The 6,363-nt window shown below is 45.5% G+C and overlaps 1 protein-coding gene across 2 annotated transcripts in view; it reads right to left on the reverse strand.

The window, feature by feature from the left end:
• Positions 1–1,513, reverse strand: part of SYBU (syntabulin) — a 126,257-nt gene extending 124,744 nt beyond the window's left edge. The window contains exon 1 of one of the 2 annotated variants that reach the window (XM_058275924.1): positions 1,450–1,513. The gene's annotated coding sequence lies outside the window, so the exon portion shown is untranslated. The other variant, XM_058275923.2, reaches the window with a different exon arrangement.
• Positions 1,514–6,363: the final 4,850 nt, after the last annotated feature.

The raw sequence follows: 6,363 nt of genomic DNA on the forward strand, positions 1-6,363 counted from the left end.
GGCTGGAAGGCTTGCTTCCCCACAAGCAGGTAGTTCTGACTCGCCTGCTGGCAATCCTTGGGGTTCCAGGGTTTTCCCATCACATGGCAATGTCCTTTCTTTTCTTTTCCCGGTTCCAGCTGACTTCCTTCTTACCACTCCTCCCTTAGCCATCTCTTTATAAGGCCTCCAGTAACAGGCCTAAAACCAATCCTGATTCAGGTGGTTCCACCTTATCTAAAAGTAACACCTTCAAAAGAGCCTAAAGAGCCTATTTACCACGGGTTCACACACACACAGGAATGGCATAAAGAACATATCCAACACCCCCCCCCAACATACTCCATCTGCCACACCATTTATTTCTTTACTAATCATTCTTTATCAAAATGGACCATTTCCCAGTCTACCACAAAGGCAAGCAGTAAAAGAGATCCGAAACTAATGGCCAAGGTGCCGGGATGGTCAGTCTTGCTTATTACAATAAGTCCTGCACGACTCTTCCATAACCAAACAGGGAGGCGGGCTCCCTCAACTTAGTTTCCCCTTAATATCCCATTTTCCATGATCTCTTCCAGTGAGGCCCTTAGCATGCAGGATGTCAACCCACCCCCTCTAACCCCCTCTACTCCCGCGAACTCCATCCTCCCGCCCCCGCTAGAAGGGGCTGTCCCAGGGTGAGGGCGCCCGGACTCGCCCGGGGTTGGCCCTAAGAACGGTCGCCTACCCATGCCCGCGGGTAGCGACTGCCCACACCGACGCCGGGTCTTACCCTTTCTCTGCCTGATGGGCCCCATCGCGCCGTCCAGGTGGCGGTACCTGCGTTCACCCGGGAGGCAGGGAGGGTTTGGCCCGGAGCAGGCGCGGTGCCAGCCCGGCCCGCTCGGCTTTTGCCAGCCCGGGCCCGACACGTGGTGAGGCCGCGGCTGGCGCGCTCCTGTCTCCGCGGCCCCCGCACCTCTGCGTGGTGAGGCCGCCGCTCGCGCGCCCGGGGCCTCCCACCAGGCGAGGAGAAAGGCCCGGGCCCACAGGGTCCAGCCGCCAGAGTTGGCGCGGCGACACGCGCTCGGTGAAGGCTCGGGGTGCTGGGGTCTTGCTCCTGGGGCTTCCAACCTGCAGGCCCGATTCCGGTCGCCAGAGTGCCTGCCGAATAACACCGCAGTCTCCGTTTCCCACCGCCGCGCCGGGCAGTGAGGCTCACTGCAGAGGCGCGGGTTCCCGCCGGTTGAGGGAGCCGAGCTAGGGTGGGGGGTCTGCTGTGCGCCGCGCAACCCTCTCCAGCTCCCGCGCGCGCGCTCAGGGACCGCTGCGGCCTTGGGGCCCGCGTCCCCCTCACGCTCTTTACTCTTCCTGGGAGCTAAGGTGCCCTTCGCGACAGTCTCTCCCTGCGAAAATTCCTCCCGCGACTACAGCCTGTATGTCTAGGGGCAGCGAAGAAGACGCGGCTCAAAACTGGAGGGGAAGACTTACCTGCAGCCGCAAACTCTTCCTGATTTCCCCGGGGACCTTGGGCGCCTCATCTAAAGGTGTCTCTCTCTTCGTTTCCAGATTTCTGACCTGGGAATAAACGTGGACATTCACTTTCAAGTTCTTTGGAGATAGCAGCGATTGGATTAAAGAACAAAATTAAATACTTTAGACTTCTTTAATAGCAAGTGCAATAGAGATATAATCTCTAATGAATTTAGTTGAGGCTGGAGGAAACCTCACAACAGAAGGAAAACTGTTTTGTTAGTCCAAATGCAAAATTAATTCACCAGCCCCAGTCCTTACTTTTCTGGGAAGTAGATTTGTGAAGAGACTTGAGGAAAGGTGCCTTCTCTCAGACTTTCCTGACTCCCAGGTAGCCCCATCAAGAACAATCAACTTTCCTAAAGCGCTGAGAGTTGGTTAAAGGGCAGCAGCCACAGTCAGGCTAAAGGTTCTTCCAGGTGAGTTTCTTGTTATATTATTTGCTTACTCTTAGATTAATCTTCATTTTAACCCCGGAAGGGAGCTTTCTGTATAGAAGATTGCTTTTGGAGAACAACATACCTGTCATTGCCCCGTCCCCATCTCCTTTGCCTTCCCTTCTCACCCTGTTCACTGGAATTTAGTACACAAGGTCAGCTTAAAATACAACAGATTCCTATTATTGGGTGAGAGAACTTTGCAGTGCAAAATTTAAAGTTGAAAACCCACCAGTCTCACATTACTAAGCTTGACATATTTCAAATGCATTAAACATTTTATTCTGTTGTCCCAGTTCTTTTTCATCTAGTTATCCCTTTTCTTACTCCTCTTTGATCATAAAGCTCAGATTCTAAGATTGCTTCTTTCTCGTGTTTTCTAAGCCTGAGGAATCTCCTCCTCTATTGAAAATGCAAATTAATGGCATAATGGAACCCTAACACAGCAAAAATTCCTCTTCTGCCAAAATATTGACATGCCTAGGTCTTAGTGTATACCTTGACGCCCTCCATTCAAGGCATCTCTTGACCTTTGAAGGAAATAAGTACATCTCTCTGGGTTCTGGTTGAAACTCATATCTGCTCCAGCATTTCCTTTACCAATTTGGCTTGTGTTCTCTTGGGACAGTGTCCTATGGATTTGGTTTTCTCTCTTTCTTGTCTTTATAATCCAAACTTCTAGGCCTTCTGCATCAGATATTCTTGGATTATTCCCATTGAATCCCTGCTAGTTCCTTATAAGGTTATTGTAAAACTAGAAAAGGAAGTGCATGTAAAAGTGGATGTATAAGTTCATTGGTTTAAAGATAACCAGTCTCAGGCCCTTGCAATTTTATAGAGTCAAATGAAACAGGGGTATCCATCTATTCGAAAGGAAATGTCATTAGGTTTTTATTTCAGAGAATTAACAATGCTAGAAGTGTGTGTGTGTGTTTATGGTGAGGGGGGGAGGTAGTAGTTGGGAGACAGAAGGGTAGACATGGTGATGATAGGGAGTTCTTGAGTGGGAAAATTTGAGTGGACCAGGAGATAGGAAAGGAGAGGAAAAATGCTGTTAAAAGACTTCATCAGTGTGGGCACGGTACAGTGGAACAAAGGGAGTGGCTCATGCATAGGAGCTTTGTTCTTTACTTACTGTTCATATACATCTTCCACAATGCACCTTCTATGAGAGGACTTTCTAAAATTAAGAATACATTAAATACCTCTAGACACATATCAAAAGCACAAGCTACTGAAACCAAACTTTGGGGGACATAATGCAAAAATGCAAGAATACGATATAATTGCAGAAACTGTTGTAGAATACACTTTAGAAGGAAGATTTAAGCGAGGGGGTTTATAGAATCTTGGATGCTGAAGGGACTTTAAAATGTTATTTATTCCAACCTTTTCAATATTGAATCAGCTATGCTTCCTCTCTAATTGGGTTCTCAGTTCCTTCTGCTAGGCCTCAACCCCTTTCCAAAAGTCATATGATCCCAAGCCAGGGCTCATATCTCATGTCTACCAAAATAATCTTGCTTCTCTTACTTACTTGACTCTACCAAGATTATGGACTGAATTAGACTAGAGAATATTCTTTTTTGATATCTCTAGACCTGAGAACATTATTAAATAATCATCTCACAGACTGGAGCTTTCATATGGTGCTCAGAAGCCACATTGCCCTAAATGAGACCCAAAATTAATTGAAAATAAATTCAGTTAAATTGATTATAAAGACTTGCTAGACTTTCCAGGGCCTCTAGCATATTGTCTTGTGCTAAAAAGAAGTTTAGTTTATGAAGGAGTGCTGAGTTCCCATTCTGGGAAACTCTGTCCAATCCCCAATGGAGCAGCAACAAGTACGGGGCAAAGACCAGTGAAGAAGGATAGTTCAATGATGGGTCCTTGATAATGATGACTGTGCTTATGAGCCTGTGTGCTTGAAGTTTCAACTAGGCCTAGATCTACAGAGTGCCTAAGAGTTACCTGCTGAGAGCCTGCATGTTGCTCAAATGTGCCCACTCTCTAAGCCAAACTCAGCATGTTAATGCATTACCTTCCCCCCAGCATGGGATATGACTCCAAGAGATGAGCCTCCTTGGCACCAAGGGATTACTACCAAGCACCAGCTGGTGATGCAACTAGAAAAAGATATTGAATAAAAGGGGTAAATGATAAAGACAAATGAGTTTGTCTGGCTAAGAGACTTCAAAATGAGTCGGGAGATCATCAGAGAGATTATGCTTACACACATCTCAGCAGGATCTCAGAGACAGCCAAAGTAGATACAACCCCAGGTTGGGGTGCTCCTGAGGGGTACAGAGACACCCTGGTCATAACAAATGACCCCAGAGTTCAGTGCCTTTTCTATGGCCCTGCTTTGGAATTTGTCCTCCTGAGTGTGATGTAGTTGGACTCAGATGTGACTTCTCTATGCATCTTCTTCTGTCACTTTTACTGAACTGTGGTTGGCACTGGGGTTGGTGTATACTCAGGAGACTTGAATCTCTGGACTGTTTTTGTGCCAGCTGGGCCCTGAGTTTCAGCAGACTGTAACACCTACTCTCCAGTTCATTGGACTTACCCAGGTCATCTAACAGGGAAGTGAGGATGGTAAACCACCAGCAAACCGAGAGAGTCTACAGTTGCAAGCACGGGAATTCCTCCATCAGCCATGTGGGATCTAAGCCCCCTCTTGATTTGGAGGTGGAGTAGACTTCGTCATCCCAGGGTCCTCAGGATGGAGGAATAAAATGTGGATTAGAGTAGGAAAAAAAAAGTTTAGTTTAGTTCTCACTGTTTTTAGCAAAATATGTAAAGCCAGTACTTATCTATAATTATTTTATTCATTCAGCAAATTTATCCAATACCATATTCCTGACCAATGTTGTTTTCCCTTCCCCCTCTCCATTTCCTTAAGTCTTGCTTGCATGTCATTAGATTGATATTACTCCTCCAAGTTAACAGAATGAGGAAGAACTCGTATTTGTTGAGTGTGTACTATATACAGGTAATAATATTGTCTAATTTAATTCTTATATGTATATCTTTATAAGGTAGTTGCTCCTGGTACAAGATGAAGAAAAGGAGGCCCATGATTTGTTTACAGTCACAAAGTTAGTAATGGGGGAGTGAGGGTTTGAACCCAAATATTTTTAATTAGTCTGTACTTCTTATCATTATAGGGGTCTTCTGGAGGCAATGCCTTTACTCAAAGGAATATGTTAAATGGGAGTAATGTTAGATGCTACAGCAGGATAGGGAGGGAGATTTTGTCACGTGTGCCTTTTGTTCACTCAAATCAAACATGCATGTAACTGTCTCCCTTCTTATAGAAAGAGCTGGACTAGAGTCTAATCAAAACCCTTGGGAAGACTGAGAAGGTGTGTTAGACTCTCTTAAGCCACACATATGATGATTAATATTTGGGGGAAAGAACTTATTACAATTCCTGGGTCTACACCATGTTTATGAAAAAAGCCATGGTAAAATATTAGTCTAAAACTTGTATTTGTAACAGACCCATTGAGTGAAAAGGGATGCATAGTGACTTTGAGCAAGCCAAATACCCCCTCTGAGCCTGAAGGTCTTCATCTGTAAAATAGAAATGACAAGTAGAATGCTCCAAGAGTTTGCAGCGAGTGTCAAAGAAGCTAATGGAAACAAAAGTGCTTTTTGAGCTGTAATTACATATACATTATTCCATGTGACAATAAGATAAAGACAATAAGATAAGATAAAATGGAAATCACATAGTAAATTGAGTCAAAAAGGAGTATTTTAAAAGTCAAGTATGCTTTGCTCAGAGTCATGACAATTTAGCATAGAGGAAATTTAGAGATATTTAACCTCCTCGTTTTACAAACGAAGTAACCAATTCCCATAGGAGGTTAATTGTCTACAGTCACATCAAAATCTTAAGAATATTGTTGAAAATTCTAAAATAAGAAAGTGGTACCATGGGAATAGGCAGAGTGAGTCAATAAATATTTGAGTGCCTGTAATGTATCAGGTACTGTTCTAGGTACTGGGACTATAGTAGTGAACAAAACATAGCATTCCTGCTCTCAAAGGACTGACATCCTAATGGAGAGAGTCAGATAAAGGAAGTGTGGGGAAGCAGACTTGGCCCAGTGGTTAGGGCGTCCGCCTACCACGGTTCAAACCCCGGGCCTCCTTGACCCATGTGGAGCTGACCCATTTGCGGTGCTGATGCGTGCAGGGAGTGCCCTGCCACGCAGGGGTGTCCCCCGCATAGGGGAGCCCCACGTGCAAGGAGTGCGCCCTGTAAGGAGAGCTGCCCAGCGCAAAAGAAAGTGCAGCCTGCCCAGGAATGGCGCCACACACACGGAGAGCTGACACAACAAAGTGATGTAACAAAAAGAGACACAGATTCCCGTGCTGCTGACAACAGAAGCGGACAAAAGAACACGCTGCAAATGGACAC

This window comes from Dasypus novemcinctus, chromosome 14, assembly GCF_030445035.2.
Source record: "Dasypus novemcinctus isolate mDasNov1 chromosome 14, mDasNov1.1.hap2, whole genome shotgun sequence".
Classification (NCBI taxonomy): Eukaryota; Metazoa; Chordata; class Mammalia; order Cingulata; family Dasypodidae; genus Dasypus; species Dasypus novemcinctus.